The sequence below is a fragment of the Miscanthus floridulus genome, chromosome 3 (assembly GCF_019320115.1).
Source record: "Miscanthus floridulus cultivar M001 chromosome 3, ASM1932011v1, whole genome shotgun sequence".
Classification (NCBI taxonomy): Eukaryota; Viridiplantae; Streptophyta; class Magnoliopsida; order Poales; family Poaceae; genus Miscanthus; species Miscanthus floridulus.
The window spans coordinates 104,685,752-104,706,507 of NC_089582.1; the positions used below are offsets into that span (position 1 = coordinate 104,685,752).

At 42.4% G+C, this 20,756-nt stretch overlaps 1 pseudogene; it reads left to right on the forward strand.

Moving 5' to 3' along the window:
• Positions 1 to 4,785: 4,785 nt before the first annotated feature.
• On the forward strand, positions 4,786 to 5,473 carry LOC136546331 (uncharacterized; annotated as a pseudogene).
• The last annotated feature ends 15,283 nt before the right edge of the window (positions 5,474 to 20,756 follow it).

Sequence of the window (20,756 nt, forward strand, 5' to 3'; positions counted from 1 at the left end):
ACAAATACTTTGGATGAAGGTCACTTTGAGTGACTTTGGAATCAAGTTCAAAAAGGTGTCATTGCTATGTGACAATAAGAATGCAATCAAATTGACCAATAATCTGGTTCAACATGCAAGAACAAAGCATATTGATGTCCACCACTATTTCATAAGAGATCACCAACTAAAAGGGAACATTTGCATTGAGAGTGTAGGCACCGAAGATCAACTTGCCAATATATTCACCAAGCCATTGGATGAGAAAATGTTTTGCAAGCTAAGTAATGAGTTGAACATATTGGATTTCTCAAATATGTGTTGATGCACCCCCCACTTATATGACATGCCTCTCCTTCGAGCAATCCAAGGTAAAAGTTGATTGGCATGGCATACATCCTTGCTAAGGACATGATTAGTGCATCTAGTTATCTCTCAATTTTAATAGGCTCATTTATGAAAATCAAATGAATTTGATGTTTGTATGGTACCACTATTGCTTCTATACTTGACTTGATCTAGTGGTAGCATATGACATGTTTATGGGCTTGTAAACCTAGTGATTAATCTAGAAAATGAGCTCTAAGTGTTTAACTCAACATGGTACAAGATAACCCTTATTTGAAGGTATGAAGAAGCTTGTCCTTGGATCAAATCGAGTTAAACATCTTTGGCAAGTATTTTGGATTGAACCAAATTTGGGAATATGATCCTCACCCCATTGATTGACATTGATAATCTCACCTATCTATATGTTGAACCTTTGTGGTCATTGATGACAAAGGGGGAGAAAAACAAAGATATTAGTACATGGGAAGAAAAATAAAGAGAAATAGTGTACAAAGATAGTGAAAAGACAACAAAGGGGGAGAGAAATAAAGATATAAGTGATAGGAGGAGAACTTGACATAGGAGAAGAGATATGACAAAGGAAAGGGATCAATTAAAATTTAAGCACACAAGTAGGGGGAGCAAGCTCATGAACTTGTATGGTGTATTTGATTGTGCATTTCATATATTTGCTTGCATGGCACAAGTTTTAAATTTCAATATCCATGCTTGTGTGGTGTATGCTAGTTGTAGGTTTGAATAATGAAATGAAAATCTAGCATGCATAGGTTATCTAGTGATTTTATTTCCAAGTGCTTCCAAGTGGTATCGAGCTAACCATGGTGCTAAGGATGGTATAATGGCGCACTCCGATTGATATCATGCTTCAAAGGTCTATCTTTTATACCTTAGCATCACTTGGCAGACATTGTCTCCTATATTTCCTATCTAAGCATATGTGCAAACTATAATCCAAACTCATAGCACATATGTAGGAGGAGCAATTGCTACCATTTGGAATTCATAAAACTTGTCCATATCCTTTTACACGTGGTAAATATGCTTAGACAAGCAACATGGATTCAATTGAATTTCAATTCATATCTTTGTGAAAGGGTTGTCATCAATTACCAAAAAGGAGAAGATTAAAAGCTCTAGTTTGGTTTTGGTGAATTGATGAAACCCTAAGTGCTAACATAGTTTATCAAAGTGATTATGAGATAGGTGGTACTACTCCAAGTAATAAAGAAATTGTGAAGATCATGATGATGGTGATGCCATGGTGATAATCAAGCACTTGGACTTGAAAAGAAGAAAGAAAAACAAAAGGCTCAAGGCAAAGGTATAAATGGTAAGAGCTATTTTGTTTTGGTGATCAAGACACTTAGAGAGTGTGATCACATTTAGGTTCGATAGTCATACTATTAAGAGAGGTGAAACTCATATCGGAATACGGTTATCAAAGTGCCACTAGATGCTCTAACTCATTGCATATGCATTTAGGATCTAGTGGAGTGCTAACACCCTTGAAAATATTTTTGAAAATATGCTAACACATGTGCACAAGGTGATACACTTGGTGATTGGCACATTTGAGCAAGGGTTAGGAACTTCACCAGTGGAGTGTCCGCCCGTAGAGTACGGATAGTCCAATGGTGCCACCGGTGCCCTAGATAGAAGAGACAAAGGTCACTATAAGTGACCAGACATTGGTCTCAGTTGGACTGGTGCGTCCGATCAGTGGCAGTAGAGGGCGCGTAGCGTCGGTCTCTGACTGGACGCTGGGTCACTTAGTGACTGGACGCTGACAGGGTGCGTCCGGTCCTGCTGATGTGGCAGCGCATAGGGGAGTCGCCGTGTGATCGGACGCTCGGTGTGTTCGGTCGTAAAAAATCATTTCTGGATGCTCAGCATCCGATCACTTCGTAGCAGCGTGTCCGGTCATCACTTGACCGTTGAGATCGAGCGCTCAGTATTTGAAGAGAGGGACACGTGGCACGCATCGCGTGACCGGACGCTGAGGTTCAGTGTCCGGTCAATATGACCGGAGCGTCCGGTCACCCCGTGTTGTGCCCAGTGAAGGAGTACAACGGCTCTATTCGTGTGGGCTCTCTATTTAAGCCCCATAGCCTGGTCAAGCTCACTCTCTTGGCCATTTGCATTGACATAGCAACCTTGTGAGCTTAGCCAAAGCCCTCCCACTTATCTCCATCATTGATTCATCGTCTTTGTGAGATTGGGAGAGAATCCAAGTGCATTGCTTGAGTGTTTGCATCTAGAGACACTTGGTGTTCGTGTTTCGCTGCGGGATTCGCTTGTTACTCTTGGTGGTTGCCGCCACCTAGATGGCTTGGAGCAGCGAGGATCGTCGAGCGGAGGGTGGTGATCGTCTCCGGCTCTGATCGTGGTGATTGTGAGGGGTTCTTAACCTTTCCCCGGCAGAGAGTCAAAAGGTACTCTAGTGGATTGCTCGTGGCTTGTGTGATCCTCATCTTATGTTAGTTGTGCGGCACCCTATTGAGGGTTTGGTGTGTGATGCCAATTAGCGCATAAACCTCCAAGTGAGTGAATCGCCACAACGAGGAGTAGCTTGTCAGCAAGGAAGTGAACCTCGGTAAAAAAATCATTGTGTTCATTATTTGATTCCGAGGTGATTGGTATTCATTGTTATTCATTTGTATGATTGATTGGCACCTTCCTCTACATGGTGGTATGACCTTCTTGCTCACTCTCTTTACATTACCGCAAACTAGTTGTCAAGCTCTTTAGTGTAGTTAGTTATAAGAGCTTGTTAGTTTGGTTAGTGTGGCTCTTTAGTTAGCTTTTGAGAGCACACTAACTTAGTATAGTGTTATAGCTTTTGTGTGGATAGAAACTATATAAATTAGAATTGTGGTAGGTGGCTTGTCTTTTAGTAGGCTAGCGCAACTCATGCTTCGCCTCATAATTCTCTAACTGGTTTGTTAAGTATTGTTGTAGAAATTTTTAATAGGCTATTCACCCCCCCTCTAGCCATTAGGATCTTTTATAGGGGCAGCTCAATCACCAGTCATTCCTACAAATGCCTCACATATAAAGAGCTACAATCCCTTCTTCCTAATCGGGTCACTCACTCCAACCCATGAAAAGATGGTTAAAAACCACCTCTATAAATCAATATAGACACGATTGCTTTGAGACGTCCAGTAAAACCGTCCCTACGAAACTTTAGCAGTCGCCCCTGCAAATTCTGAGGGCTAATACTGCAAACCGCTAGCAGACATCCTTGCCTCGTCGTCTCCATTTAGGCCCTGTTTGGATTGGAGGAAATCCAAAGGAATTTCAAAGAAAAGGATTCCTTAGGAAAGGTTTTGCCGTTTGGAATGCAGGAAAGACGCGTCCTGTTGCAGAGGAAAGTGTTCGTATGCTGTACAAATCATAGGAAAAAAAGAATCCACTTGAACTTAAGGAAAATCTCATTGCTTGTTGATCGCTCGCATCGTCACGGCCCCACAGTCGACAGTCGCGACTCGCCGCGCATCGCGCGTCCTGGATTTCGGCGCAGTTACCGTCCGTGCTGACACCGATGCTCGCCACGGCTGCTCGTGCTCGCACTCGGTCGTTGCACCACCCGGCCTCAACGGCCGGCAAGATAAGAACCACCAGGTGCTCGAACGGTAAAAACGTATATGGAGAGAGAACGGTTCAGCCGGACAGAGAAAGAGAGTACTAACTACTCTGCGTATAGATGAATTAAAAAGTAATATACCAAATGACTAGTTGAAAGAATCTAAATATTGTGTTAGGATGCATCAACCGATATAATCGGTGTTTATAGACACACGTGACGATCAAGGCTATTCCTGTAATCCAAACACCTCAAAGTATTTATTCATGTGTTTTGGAATCCAGTAGTTCTTCACTTTTCACTCTACCTTATTCCTGCAATTTTTTTTTTTTTTGCCTTTCCTCTGTTTTGCAACCACAGCTTTTAGATCTCAAACCACGCAGGAGCTTGCTGCCTGACCAAGGCAGCTTGCTGCACGGCACGGTTCACGCACGGCACCGGCCAGCGCGGCAACGGCAGCTAGCAGACCCACGCCAGACGCCCACCCCCGCTCGCCGCGCAACCCGCTGACGTCCCGGCCCCGCCGCCGCGCGCGCGCTTTGCTTCGCGTCGACGCGCACGCGATCGGGAAGGGCTTGGCGGCTTGGGCTAAGCAAAGGCGCCCGCTTCCACCTCCTCTTCCCGCGGAGCCGGCCCCACGTGCGCGCGCGGGGGCGTGCGTGCCGCTGCTCGCCGGCTCGCCGCCCATGTCGCGTGCGGTGCGTACGTGTCGTGCGGCGAGTGGCCGGCGCTCGAGCCCGCCATGTGTAGCCGGTCAGTCGTGGCGAGCGCGCATTGGCTGGTGGCGTGTAGCGGCGTGCCGCGCAGGCCGTATAAATGAGCTGACCCAGATCGAGCCCAGCCTCCATTGCATCAAGAAGCTTGATTTACTTCGATCGAAGAAAAACCACCTGCTAATCACCTGAAAAAACAAACCATTCACAAACCGCCAGCTGAAGGCCTGAACTCTGAAGCCACCACTACCGAGATCCATGGGGAACTCATATAGCGGCGGTCGCTCGGCGTCGGCGTCGGCGTCGGCGGCACTGGAAGTGCCGCTGCACCTGTGCTTCTTCCTGCTGGTGCTGCTCCTCTTCCTGGGCTTCTCGTGGTACACGAGCTACGAGTCGGCCGCGGAGTCGTTCGCGTACCAGGCGCGCATCGTGCTCATGGCGTCGCCGTTCGCGCTGCTGCTGGCCGTGCGGCTGCTGTCCAGCGTCTCCGGCGAGGGCGTGGGGGTGGGGGCGGAGCGTGGGCGACCTGCTGGCGGTGCCGATGCCCGAGCGGGACTCCATCCACCGCGCCGGCGGGTCGCCGTGGGGCGTCGGGCTCCTGCTCCTGCTGCTCCTCGTCATGGTCTCCTACCAGTCCAACTTCCGGGAGAAGTGGTTCCCGCTCGTAAGCAGGTGAGCTGAACCATGGCCGGTTGGTGCCGGGATCCGTCATCCTCATCCGCCCATGTAAACAAACGCTTTGCCGATTGTCGCGGTGCTCTTGACGATTTACGTCTACCTTTGTCTGTAATTGTAAGAGTGAAATGTGATGAGTTATCAGCGGTATGCAATCTCCAATTGTCAATGCAACGAATCAGAAATAGTGGTTCTGGCTGTGTGATGTGCTCAATGCTCGCGCTGCCCACTCTTTGTTTGCTTCTCTAATTAACTAGCGAGAGGCGTCAAAACCATCTTCCGGAGATGGAGAGAGCAGAGATCACCAAACTAGAGCCATCTGATTTTAACACCCACCCGCAACGTAGATTGTTGACTAGTCTTGGCGTTGAATTTCTGAGGTCTATTGCCTGATGACTCTGAAAATTAAACCAAAACAATAAATAATGACATAAAGTCTAAAGGAAACAACGTAAACTCCACAAAAAAAAAACGAGGATCACAACTTCACAAGTACAAAACCTATTCTTCTATTCTTAGATTTTCGGGAAGAAACCCGGGATTATTTATCTTTGGAAGGAATGGAAATTATGGAACTCCGAATATGCATCTCACCCCCCTCCTAAACCAACAAAGAATATATTCGAAGCTATGGATATAATGCAATGAGTTACTACTGAGTTTGGAGACAAACACTATTACAAAAAATGTTTTTTAGAGATGCTATTTAGAAATGATTTTACTTTGGCCGTCCTTGATATAGTTTTAGAGATCGACCATCCCTAGAAAATTGAGTTCTAGGAGCGTTTGGGTTTTACCGCCCGCCCCTCGAAATGTCCATTTCGAATGACGCTTGGTGGTTCCCGCTAACCCTACAAATAAAGGCATTATTACCACTATAAATCATTTGTGGGCAGTTGGTAATTTGAACCACCCTTATAAATCATCTAGGGAGTCAAAGACTAGCCTGGGTCCTCATCATTTCAGACTCCACACAAAGACTAGCCTCGGTCCGTTGCAACACACATTTTTTGCGATATCGGACGTCGTGCGCCTGGCCCTGCGGCCCAATGGAGCGATCATGGCCGAAGAAAAAAGTAAGCCCGCATCGAGTCACTTCCTCCGACCCTCGCCATTCCCACGCCACGCTCCCAGATCTCTCCCTCCTCCACGCCCCTCTCGCGTCGCCACGATGGCCGGACGAAGCCTTGGACTAGCTGTCAAACGCGGCCCAGTCTCCTTCTCCGTCTCTAGCTCCAGTGATGCCGCCAGCCCCCGCCACCCCATCCCCCGCAGTGGGAGGCATTCGAGCACGAGCTCCTTCCCATCCCCAAGCTCATCTTCTCGGAGGGCAACGCTAGCGCAGACCCTCGCTCAGCTCAAGGAGAACCTCGTGCCTCGGCCCCTGACGGGTGCGTGCCTGCCGCGGCCCTGGCGAGGCACTACAGATCCCGCAAGGAGCAGGAACTAGCGTCCAGGCTCAAGCAAGTCGTTGACCCGTCCCTACCCCGGCCGGCGGCGCCCTCCCCAAATCTGGTTGCGTCTCCTCTCCCTCGGCCGATGGCGGGCATGGCGGGGGCGTGCGGGGCGCGCACCATCCAACGAGCCTGCGCCACTGCAGTTGCCCACTAGGTAGGTCATGGTCGTGCGGCGATGAATGTGTTTTTCAAGTGTTTGTGGATGCTTTCTCATACATGTTGCAAGCCTATGTTTCAAGTGTTTTTGGTTGTTTCAAATATATGTTTCAATTGTTTTCATGCGGATGTTGCAAAAGTAGATCAAGATGTTGCATATGTTGCAATGGTTGTACACATATATATGTTGGCAAACATTTGTTCCCAATGTTTCATCTTTTTTTAGATGTACGTTGCAGGTGTGTTTATCTGGATATTGCATATTTTTTACTCATATGATGCAAGTGTTTTATCTGGATGTTGCGTATGTTTGCAATGGTTTTTAAGGTTTTCATATGTTTTTTACAAGTGTTTCAGACGCATATTTTAAACGTTTTATCCGTGTTCATACTTATGTTATAATTGTTGTATCTGGATGTTGCATATGTTGCACTAGCTATACACGTATGTTGCAAGTGTATGCTTTAAATGTTTCAACTATTTCAAACGTATGTTGCAGGTGTTTTATCTGAACGTTGTATATGTTGCGGTGTCCATACACATATATCATAGGCAGAGGTGGTCTCAGGGTGCAGCGGTCTCCACGTGCACGAAGCCGGCGTGGAGCACGAAGTTGCATGCACGATGGGCTGCTCTCTCTCTCTCTCTCTCTCTCTCCTTATTCCAGCCGCAGCAGCATGTTGCGGGCAACAGGTGTGAGCGGTCAGGCGTGAGGCTGCTCCTCATACTAGCGCGCGCTATAATTGCCCCCTGGCCCCATAAGCGGTCAAATTGGGACACGGGCCGGACGTGCGTGCGCTAGACGTGCTGATTTTTTTTTTAAGGAACTTCTATCGCAACACATATGTGCCTATTTCATCTGGTCCCCTGGGATAATGCATCCATTGCTAGGTGTGCTGCTTCATGGCCTGACGTGCTTGCATCACACTGCTTAGGGATTAGTTTGTTAGCAGATTGGGTTAATTAGTGCAAAAGCCTACTGCAGCACTGGAACACATCCATCCGTCCCCTTCGGAGCAGCAAGCCTCTATCTGACTACCTCTGCGTATTATCACAGCTCGAGGACGAGCTGTCTAAGAAGGGTGGTGAAATGTTATGGCGAGTGGACCGATTCTAGTCCTAGATGTGCTTCATTACATCCTAGGATTACTTTACGGTTTGTTAGATTTGCTAGCAGATACACTAAAATTAATTTGTTACTTGGATAAGATTTGTTAGGAGATTTATTAGGTTCCTAGTCTATAAAGGAAGCCGTAAGGCATACGTTAGGCAAGTAGAATTAGATCTAAAAGCAGCTCAGTGCCTACAGAGGGAGGGCAAGTTAGCCAATCTATATGTTGTTCTTGTATCCTGTTCTCCAATCAATTTACTACAACATGCTCCACTACTTTGTACCAGCATAAATTATGGCTCGGTAGAAATTCGTATCAGTGAAGATGGGCCACAAATATGAAATATAGAATAAACCAGGTTTTCATCTTGGTTCAGCCCACTAATTGGGTAAATACCTTACGTCCAGCACCATTCTTTCTTTTTGAAGCAAACAGGAGTGGCAAGCCCCTACTGAACTTTACTAAAGAAAAACAGAGTTTAAGAGACGAAGAAAGAGAAAAAAAATGAAAACTTTTACAACAACGATTCTACCCATAAAAGAATATGAGGGAAGTAATTTTGTTTAGCCTGATGGATAACCATGTTTCTTTCTGAGAAGACACTTTGTGCTCGCTCCAAAGATTAAACAACATTGTATCTTGTATTATCTTGGTGAAAAGTTACAGCAATATGCATATAGGGTTTCCTAAGCGCAATGCAATCGTGATTACAACCACGGACTACATAGCTATTTAATTATTTTATACCATGTTGATACCGCCTCTATCTCTAGTCTAGGTAAATTTCCTACCCATGAGCAATAATATCCACAATTAGAAGGGATGAACTACAATAGAATTTGCCAAGAACCCAAACCTCGGACAATTTAATAGGAAAAAGGATATTACCATCTTCTTGTGCTTCCAGAATTAATTGGGACAGTCTGGATCGTCAATTTCTATCGAATGCTCACATGGTTGGGCCGACAGCCACTCCACTACTTACACTCGCCTGGTCCTTAACTCCCACCCCACTGTACTCTGATCTCTTTGAGACTGATTCTGCTTGCTGGCTTCCTCTCCAATTTGTCCACCTCGCGCCGCCCACCTTCTCCACCACACCTGACCGCCGCCAGGATCGGTCCTGAGTATTTTTGACCAGGAACGAACCTAAAATTTTGGACATTTTTATATGAACATGATAATACTACAAGTACTACCTATTTGTAGTATAACACACATATACAAAATGTTACTAATAAGTAGTTAACTGAATGCAAAAGCAATATGCATATAGAATAATTTGTATATATAGAATAATTTGTATACTACAAGTACTAACCGGGACTAATTATCCCGGCCTATAATTCAGCTCATTCTTCCTCCCCGAGCCCGAGCCATTCCATTCAAACTCACTGCCTCTGTTCTTCAGCTTGATGTTGTTCTTGCTCTCTCCCCCTCCATTGGTGTTGCTCTTTGATTTTGGAGGTAACAAACTTAATCCTCTTATGTTTTATCAGTAGCTTATCTCATTTTGCGATGTAGATGTATGTGTAACTTTATATGTTGGACTTTATTATGATTTTATATGTCATTTTTAGCTAAAAATCACATGATGATTTGCATATATGTTTGGATAAACAAAAGTTAAATTAGTTCATCAAAATCACGCCTTGCTCGTCCTTGCTGGAGCACGCGCCATCCTCGTCCCCGGTGGCTTACGTGATCTTAGAATTAATTTTTCCATGAAATGAAAAACTTAGAAAATTGTTAGAAAATTGTAGAAAATCCGTACTAGTTGAACTTGCGAACCGTGTTCAGCTCGGCAAGCATGTTCTCTGCCGAGCGGTAATGGACATCAAGGATGAGCTTTGATTCTACGAGGGAGAGCGGCAACGGTCGTGGAAGACCGTGTTCCCTTTCTCGCAGAATCGGAGCTCTTCCTTGGCCAAGTACGGTGCCGTCCGGTGGAGAAATGCTCGCCGAGATGATCACGTAAGCAAGGTCAACTAGTACGGATGGTTATTTATTGAAACATGTTTTTGAGCTATAATTTGATGGATATTTGATAACTTCAGACCTACAAATGTCATCTACAAATGTTACTATCATCGGCAACCTAAACGCCCACGAGCTCGCCGATATCGAGCAGGTCACTTAGAATTATTTTTTCCATGAAATGAAATACTTAGAAATCATGCCTTTTATTTTTTAGAATTAAATTTTCCATGAAATGAAAAACTTAGAAAATAGTTAGAAAATTGTAGAAAATTCGTACTAGTTGAACTTGCGGACCGTGTTCAGGTCGGCGAGCATATTCTCTGCCGAGCGGTAACGGACATCAAGGAGGAGCTTTGATTCTACGAGGGAGAGCGGCAACGGTCGTGGAAGACCGTGTTCCCTTTCTCGTAGAATCGGAGCTCTTCCTTGGCCAAGTACGGTGCCGTCCGGTGGAGAAATGCTCGCCGAGTTGATCACGTAAGCAAGGTCAACTAGTACGGATGGTTATTTATTGAAACATGTTTTTGAGCTATAATTTGATGGATATTTGATAACTTCAGACCTATAAATGTCATCTACAAATGTTACTATCCTCGGCAACCTAAACGTCCGTGAGCTCGCCGATATCGAGCAGGTCACTTAGAATTTTTTTTCATGAAATGAACTGCTTAGAAATGCTGGTCGAGATAATCACGTAAGCAAGGTCAACTAGTACGGATGGTTATTTATTGAAACATGTGAAATCCGTACTAGTTTTATTTAAATATATCATTTTAGAAAATATGAAATTTACACTAGTTTGCAAAAATAAGTATAGAAAGTAGATGATAACTGGTACCGGATCCTCGGCCTCTCATTCGGTTGCAAAACGACTGAGGCCAGAACTCCCTCTCATTATCTGTGGCAAGTATAAGCAGAAGATTTTGATAGAGTACCAAGTCAAGAGACAGGGATCCAACAAGGGTCGTGTTTTCTACAAGTGCCCGGATCGCGATGTGAGTTTCTTACGCATTTTATAATTATAGCTAATTGACCTACTTTTCTTGAATATTTTTTACTAAATATTTTTTGGCTTTAATTTCAGTAGAAGGACAATGGATGCGATGGTTGGTACTAGGAGGAAGATTATGCTACATACGTGCAGAATTTGGGTGCGCTTGAGGTAGCAGCTGCAGGAGAAGCTTATTGATATTCAACAGAAGAATGATTTGTCTGTTTTAGTTGCGTATGATCACGAAATAATTATGTTACTGAAGTGCATTATAGTTTTAGTTTGTTTAGTGATAGTTGGGATTGCTTACGTTGTAGCCAGGCTTAGTTAATTAATCAACCGTGTGTGTGTCATTTATATTGTGTAATAAAATACTTAATTATGTTCAAGGTTTTCATAATTTATCGTGTAATACAGATTATGTCACGCCATTAGATGTACAATGCCGATCGCCGCTCCCAAGACTTTATTGAGGGCTTGCACTATTTCTTATGTGTGGCCGAGGCAAATAAGCGGGATGGTTTCATGTGCTGTCCATGTGCCCTATGTAAGAATTTAAAGGAATATTCAAGCTCAATGAGTCTTCATTCACATTTGCTTAAGTCAAGTTTCATGTCAAACTATATATGTTGGACTAAGCATGGAGAAAGCGGGGTCATGATGGAAGAAGGTGAAGGAGAAGATTTAGACATTGATGACATTATTGCTCAGTATGGTAGACAATATGCTAAGACACCCAGCTGATGGGTCCCAGTGGAGAGCGATAGACAGGGAATTTCAGAGTTTGCAAATGAGGCTAGAAACTTAAGGTTCGCCTTAAGTACAGATGGTATGAATCCTTTTGGGAGCAGAGCACTAGTCATAGCACTTGGCCAGTTACTCTATGTATCTACAACCTTCCTCCATGGTTATGCATGAAGCGGAAGTTCATTATGATGCCGATCCTCATCCAAGGTCCGAGGCAACCTGGCAACGACATTGATGTCTATCTGAAGCCATTAGTTGAAGAACTTCTAGTTTTATGGAACAAACCAGGTGTACGTGTCTGGGATGAGTACAAACAAGAACACTTTGACCTACGAGCAATGTTGTTCGTAACAATCAATGATTGGCCTGCTTTAAGTAATCTTTCAGGTCAGACAAACAAAGGATATAATGCATGCACACATTGTTTTGATGACCTTGACAGTATATTTGAAAAGATGTCGAAAGGTCGTGTACCTTGGCCATCGTCGATTCCTTCCTTTGAATCACCAAGTAAGAAAGAAAGGAAGCATTTTAAAGGTAAGCCAGACCACCAGAAGAAGCCTCATAACCGAACCGGGGAAGATGTACTCGCAATGGTCAAGGATGTGAAAGTAGTATTTGGAAAGGGACAAGGCAGTGAATCTGTTCCCAAAGATGCTAAGGGCACGCACCCATGTGGAAGAAGAAGTCCATCTTTTGGGAGCTACCCTATTGGCAAGTCCTAGAGGTCCGCAACGCAATCGACGTGATGCACCTGACAAAGAATCTTTGTGTGAACCTGTTAGGATTCATGGGTGTGTACGGGAAGCCAAAGGATTCACTTGAAGCACGCCAGGACTTGCAGGGCATGAAAGAACGAGACAACCTTCATCCAGAGAAGACAGATGATGGACGTCATTACTTAAGTCCTGCTAGCTACACGCTTAGCAAAGAAGAGAGGGACAGCATGTTCGAATGTCTAAGCAGCATCAAGGTCCCATCGGGATTCTCCTCCAATATAAAGGGTATAATAAATGTGCCAGATAAAAATTCCTAAACTTAAAGTCCCACGACTGCCACGTGCTTATGACGCAATTGCTTCCAGTTGCTTTAAGAGGAATTCTACCTCCACATGTACGTCTAGCCACCGTGAAGCTATGTGCATTCCTCAATGCAATTTCTCAGAAGGCAATCAATCCAGTGGAACTAGCTACTCTACAGAATGATGTGGTTCAATGTCTTGTCAGCTTTGAGTTGGTGTTCCCTCCATCCTTCTTTAATATCATGACACCTCCTAGTTCATTTGGTGAAGGAGATTAGTCTTGGACCTGTGTTCTTACATAACATGTTCCCCTTCGAGAGGTTTATGGGAGTCTTGAAGAAATATGTGAAAGTCCGTTCTAAGCCTGAAGGAAGCATCGCCCAGGGCTATGGAACAGAGGAGGTCATTGAGTTCTGTGTTGACTTTATTCCTGACCTTGCCCCGATTGGCGTTCCCGAATCACGACATGAGGGGAGACTCAGTGGTAAAGGAACTTTAGGGAAGAAAACATATATTGGCATGGAAGACGATTATTTCAATAAAGCACACTACACAGTTCTTCAGAACTCTCATTGGTGCATCCGTACATCGAGATACATAAGGAGTTCTTACGATCCAAGTTTCAGGGAAGACTGAAGCTTGGATTAGGCGTCAGCACATGGAAAGTTTCAGTGGTTGGTTGCGAAAAGAATGTCAAGGCGATGACAATATTGATGAGCAACTGTATTTTGGCTAGGCACCATCATGGCATATCCTCACGTACCAAGGGTACGAGATAAATGGGAATACATTTTACACAGTTGCCCAAGATAAAAGGAGCACCAATCAAAATAGTGGTGTTCGCATAGATGGCACAGATCCAAATGGGAATATACAAACATATTATGGCCGCATAGAAGATATGGGAACTAGACTACGCACCTAATTTTAAAGTCCCTTTGTTCCGGTGCCAATGGGTGAAGCTGACCGGAGGAGGGGTAACAGTCGACAAAGAGTATGGAATGACAACAGTGGACCTCAACAATATTGGGTACAAAGAGGAACCATTCGTCCTTGCTGCCGATGTGAGTCAGGTGTTCTATGTGAAAGACATGTCTACAAAATCAAAGAGAGGAAAAAACGAAGACATCAACTCAATGATCAATGAGCCAAAGCGCCACATATTCTTTCTGGGAAAATAAATATAGTGGGAATTGAAGACAAGTCAGACATGTCAGAAGATTACGAAAGAAATGTCCGAATTCCACCCTTCATAGTGAAAAAGATCCAAGCATCATGTTAAATGATGAAGACACTCCATGGTTACGACAAGATCATAACCAAGGGTCATACGTCAAGAAGAAATTCACTGTTGTGCCCGCATGATACAACGATGCATGTTTAATATATTATGTTTTAGAGACGGATATTATGTAATATGTTATGACTTCACAATTGTTATATAGGCCATTTTTTTATTTGAGAAAGCTTGAACAAAATGTAGTTCAAATTTCACAAGTGTATGACATAGTTTTAGAAAGTCTATATGAGATTCAAGAAGTTGTGACTAGTGTTTGAAAAATTTCTCAAATGGGAAAATGAGCTATGTAACAATTGTAGATCTTGCTGAGATGATCAAACTTGGTATTCAGAGTTTTTTCATCTGAGGTCATTTAGTGTCTCATTTGAGCAAGTTTGACCAAGTCAAATTTGGTCAAATGAAAAAACAACACTTTGACTCTAGTATTATGAACTCTAAATGACTTCAAATTGAAAAGTTTTGAATACCAAGTTTGTTAAACTCAAAAGATCTACAATTGTTGTTTTGGTCAACTTTCCATTTGAGAAAGTTTGGATGATTCAAATTTGTGATTTTTAAATTTCAACGCCTACAAACTAGTTTTCGGGACCCTAGATTGTCTCAAATTGAAAAGTTTTGAATACCAAGTTTGTTAAGCTCATCAATATATACAATCCTTATATAGGACATTTTTCATTTGAGAAATCTTAAACAAAATGTAGTTTAAATTTCACAAGTATGTGACATAGTTTTAGAAAGTCTATATAAGATTCAAGAAGTTGTAACTAGTGTTTGATAAAAATTTCTCAAATGGGAAAACAAGCTATGTAACAATTGTAGATCTTGCTGAGATGATCAAACTTGGTATTCAGAGTTTTTTCATCTGAGGTCATTTAGTGTCTCATTTGAGCAAGTTTGACCAAGTCAAATTTGGTCAAATGAAAAAACAACACTTTGACTCTAGTATTATGAACTCTAAATGACTTCAAATTGAAAAGTTTTGAATACCAAGTTTGTTAAACTCAAAAAGATCTACAATTGTTGTTTTGGTCAACTTTCCATTTAAGAAAGTTTGGACAGTTCAAATTTGTGATTTTTAAATTTCGACGTCTACAAACTAGTTTTCGGAACCCTAGATTGTCTCAAATTGAAAAGTTTTGAATACCGAGTTTGTTAAGCTCATCAATATATACAATCCTTATATAGGCCATTTTTTCATTTGAAAAAGTTGTAAAACAAAAAATACTATATTTTCTTTATTTTTATAGGTTCAACAAAAATTTTCTGTCAATTTTAGTCAAAAACCGAGACAAAATTGAAACATTGACGTTACAATAATGTGATAAAAATTTCCTATCGAATAATATTAGTTTTATTAATTTTAAGTTATAAATATATTTTTGCATTAACAAAATACTTAGTATTAGTAACATTTATATTCTATATTCATAAAAGAATTAAAAACTTTAGGTTACAAAATTTTCCTATTTACAATAAATAATTAGTTAATCAATAGTATTTTTTAAAATAAATATTGCAAAGTATTGAAGTTGCTATGGAATTAATTGATTAACCTAGTATTAAACAAAATCAAAATCCCAGGCCTTTCCAATTACGCTGGCGGGTTGCCAAAATTTTCAGGCCTTCAGTCCCGGCCCAGACCAAGAACCGGACTAAAGGGTGGGCGGCAATTTCGGTGCCCGCCCAAAAATACCTTTAGTCCCGGCTGGTAACACCAGCCGGACTAAAGGACATTTAGTCCCGGCTGGTAAGACCAACCGGGACTAAAGGTCCAACCCTTTAGTCCCGGTTGGTCTTACCAGCCGGACTAAATGTCCTTTAGTCCGGCTGGTGTTACCAGCCGGACTAAAGGGTCCCGGCCTATATAATCGAACGTCTGTTCTGTTCATCTTCGATCTCGCCTCCGTCGCTCCCCCCGCCCACCGCGCCATCCGCCGTCGTCGAGCTCGTCTCTGCCCGCCGCCGTCGTCTACCCCCGCCCGGCCGCCCATTCTCCCGGCCCGCATGCCGCATCCCGTCTCCGCCGCCGCACCCGACCCCCCACCCTCCTCGCCTACGCTTCCCGCGCCGCCGCCCACCGTACGGCCTCCGTCGAGTACTCTTGATCTGCATGCATGCTCTCGATTGGCCAATGTTTTTTAGATTTTTTTTATAAAGTCTCGGCTGTATGTTAGATTAAAATGTATTAAATTTTAATTAATAGTTTATTGTTAGTTTTTTAGTTATTTTTTAGATATTTTGATATATTAGATTAAATGGTATTAAAATTTAATAGTATTTTATTTAGATAGTTTTTTTAGATAGTTTTTATTATAGTTTTTTATTATGTTAGATTAAAATGTATTATCTATTACTAGTTTATCTAATTTCATGTTAGATTAAAATGTATTATCTATTATAGTATTATATATTCTATCTCTCTATATATATTTATGTCTAGAGAGAGATTCTATATGTATACATATGTACTTAATTATTTCTATATGTATATATACATGTACTTATTTTTATGTGTTGAGAGAGAGATAAAAGTATATCTAGAGAGACATTCTATGTGTATCACATGCATATCTAGAAATATAGACATATGCACTTATTTCTATGTGTTGAGAGAGAGAGAAAATATATTGTATCATTCTATGTGTATATATATACATGTACTTATTTCCATGTTTTTGGATCGAAAGTGTTTTTGATTCGATTCCAAAGCCTATACCTTATTATTGTTTATCCTTATAAAATATTATGTGTTATTATATTTAATTGGATTTAGTAATTCTATATGTGTTATCACATGTACTTATGTTATGTACCATAGTAATTCTATCTATGTGTTATCTTAAAGATATAAATGGCTGCTCCGGATGATAACTTGAGTGATGACATAATGGCAGATATTATCAATGCCGGCACCAATATGGATGTAGATGACACGAGTCAGTACTTTGCTGATTATGAGGATATCCTGAATATGCCGGTGGTTGAAGATCAACAAATTGTCGCGCAAGAAAATACTAGCGAGGTATATTCGATTATCTATCATCTCTTATAGATGCATGCGTATGTATATTTGTTGTTAATCATTGTGTTTCTACTCATGTAGCCGGTCTCTGGATCTACATCAACCACCGACAAAAGTAGGAAAGTCTGAGGGCCAAAAAAGCCATTAGAGGGTCGTTCATAATATCAGAATTCGACACCGACATCGGCAAACCATTGGGACCACATGCTAAGACATATGTCAATCATGTGGGTTCATTGTAAGGGATAGGATCCCAGTTAGTGCTCGTGAATGGAAGCAGAAGATATCCACTTCTAATGTTAGTTTTGTATCTGATCGTGACAAGAACCTAGCTTGGAGAGATATCACTCAGCATTTCACATTACAAGCAGATGATGCTTTGAAGGAGCTAGTGAGGGATTGGACAATGAAGAAGATGGCAACATTGTTCCAGAGTTGAAAGAAGACATTGTATAAAAAGTTTATCTTGAAGAATGCTACGTCGAATTTCAATGCTAAGGCGTTTGTCAAGTTGGAGTCCCATTGGGATGCCTTCGTAGAATACAAGACATCTCAAGACAGTGAGGAACGTGTGATGAGGAATCGACAGAATGCCCAACAGAAGCAATACCATCATCGCATGGGATCAGGTGGTTATAGGAGTGCTATTCCCAAGTGGCAGAACCTAGAAGCAGAGATTACTGCCAAGGGAATCATACCTGAAACAATAGAGAAGAACTGGCCTCAACGCGTGAAGAATTGGTTCTACGCTCATGGGGGAAGCCTAGACCCAGACACTGGCAAGCTAATTTTTAGCCAAAAAATTGAGAGAGCAACACAGAGACTAGCTCATGCTAGGGAAGAAGCTGATAGTGGTGTTTTTAAGCCCAATAGAGAGAAGGATAAATTGACATATGCCCTAGAGAATCCCGAACATGGTGGTCGAACAAGAGGCTATGGGGCAGTTTTGTGGCTACACGCATTCCTAGCAGACAAGGATACCTACAAAAGCCGCCAGAGAAAGGAGGATGAGGAAGCAAAATGAATCCGTGTATTGGAGCAATTTGTTGATGAGTCACGACAAGCATTGCTTGAATCACGTGAACGAGAAAAATCTCTTGAGGCAAGAATGCAGGAGGAGATCAAGAGGCAAGTGCAGCTAGCAATGAGTCAAATGCAATCGCAATCAATGCCGGGAGTCACCATTAGCCCCGTTGGTCAGATGAAAAGCAGTTGTGCTTCTACGGAGCTGTCAGTTATTCAAGATGACGCTGGGTTGCGCTTCCCTGTTGATGACATTATCGAGCCTCTAACAACATGTGAGCTGCACATTCCAGATGGTAATAATGCATCAATCATGGTGGCTGTCGGGGTTGTATCTCCAATAGACCGAACGAAGACACCAAGAATCCATGGGTCAGTTATTCAACCTGGATATGCTAGCGTCTCGGTCGATAGAGTGCTCAAAGGTTACAGCAATGTTCCTCTTGACATTGAAGGCGGTGATGGGGAGAAGACACTAGGAGAAGCAGAGAAGACATTTATTCAATGGCGCAAACGCTTCATCATCATTCCTAGGGCGCCACCGCTTCCCCTACCTCACCCTAGGTACGAATGAAAGTGAATGAAATATTACTTTCCATTAATTTTCTATTGGCTTCAAAAATAATTGACACACAACTTGTTTTTGTAGCAGGGTCTCCCCCAGCCTAGCCTAATCATTCATTCCCCATCTCATCACAGCGTCGCGGGGGGTGAGACAACTTTATCCCCACGACGATCGCCAACTCCTACACCGGCCCCATCGTCTCCACAACGATCTCCAACTCCTACACCGGCCCCACCGCCTCCACAACGATCTCCAACGCCTCCACACCGGTCTCCACCAACACCGGCCACATCGCCTCCATGCCGGTCTCCAACACCACCCTCACCCCCTCCACAGCGACGCACTACAAAGACGTCTAAGGTCCCGGCGGCAAAGAAGACCCCGAGAAAAAGAGTTATTTCTCAAGAAATATTTCCTGAAAAGACTGATGAGCAAATAGCAGCTGAAGAAGACAAAAAAGTGAAAGATTTTTTTATAGATACCAAAAACAAGAGTCAAGCGAAGCTTAAGGAGAAGCCGTACTTTTACCTACCACGAGAGGTGCTGAGGCAGAAGGTCGATGCTCACAAGAAAAAGATGATTGAACTTCGTAAGCCTTCGCCACTATCAGACTATGACCGCTCCCTCGTGAAGTCACATGATGCAAATAAGAAAAGGAAAAGAGCATCAGGGAAGGATGTCCCACAGCTCGGACAATAGAAGCAACCAATGCAAAATCTTGTTGTTGCTAATGAATATGGTTCCAACATAGAAGTCTATCGACCAGACAACTCTGGAGAAGTGTCGGTTCAAGCCCTTAATGCTTTTTTTAAAGATACTGGTTTAACCTTGGATCAATTGACGGGCAAAGCTCCAATCCAGAACCTGAAAGTTGATACCTGGAAGACTTATAAATATGGCAAAAGTCTGTACAACCCTGCGGCTCTGAATGAATTGGGTACGCAAATATACTTGCTCAACAAGTGGTGCATGCAGGCGTGTGGCAGGGGTGAGTAGTGGATCTTTGTTAGATTTAGAGACCATCATTACTTCCGTGGCGATGACATCTTACATATTAGTTTCGAAGAATTGCATCAACTATTCCACTTGGACGCTCTGGACAAATCAATCATTAGCTCCTTTTGTTTGTAAGTGATTCTTACTTTTATTTAATAAACTCACTTCTATGCGTACGTGTATATAATTATCCTCACATATAATTTATATTTATATACATATTCCAGATGTCAGAGCTCCAAAGAATACAAGACACCAGTGTTGGCTTCATTGATCCTTATATCGTATTCAAAACCGGTATTATTGTCAAGGAGCGGTGGGTATCTGAAGCACAGGAGAATATCATGATGTTCTTCATGAAGCAGCACGACAAGACAACAATACTTTTCCCATACAACTTTGAGTAAGTGTTAATAATAATGTAGTCTACACATTTTATGTATTATCAATACAACTTATATGCATGTACGTGTGTGTATAAACCAATGCAGGTTTCACTGGATACTCATTGTCATTGAGTTAAACTCAAGTCGGTTAGTAATCTTTGACTTGTTGAGAAAAGAGCGGGCACTATACCAAGATATGATAGACATTATCCAGAGGTAATTTCGATCTTTCACGCACAACTATTATTGAATAGACTTTGCCATAATTTATTAACGATCGTACATTATTGGTCGCACAGGGTTTGGAAAGAGTTTACTCGGCAACATCGCAAGGATTGCAAGGCACCACTTAATGCAGTTGAAATACCAGTAAATTATACTATATACACTTTCCCACGTGTTTAATTACTATATCGTACTTCAATTTACGTGTGAGATGATCAGAATAATCTTCTCGTACAGTGGTGTTTATGGCAGGAACCAGGTAATAACTTGTGTGGATACTACGTTTGTGAATTTATCACTGTGCACATAAGAAGAACTCCTAAAGATGTCCTCAGAGTACGTATATATCAATTTTTTATTTATTTTTAAATGAATATATATATATATATATGTATTAATACTTTTCCTTTTATTTCAAATGCAAGACTGAATGGTTGAAACGAAGGGTCATGCAAAAAGACCATCTGAAAG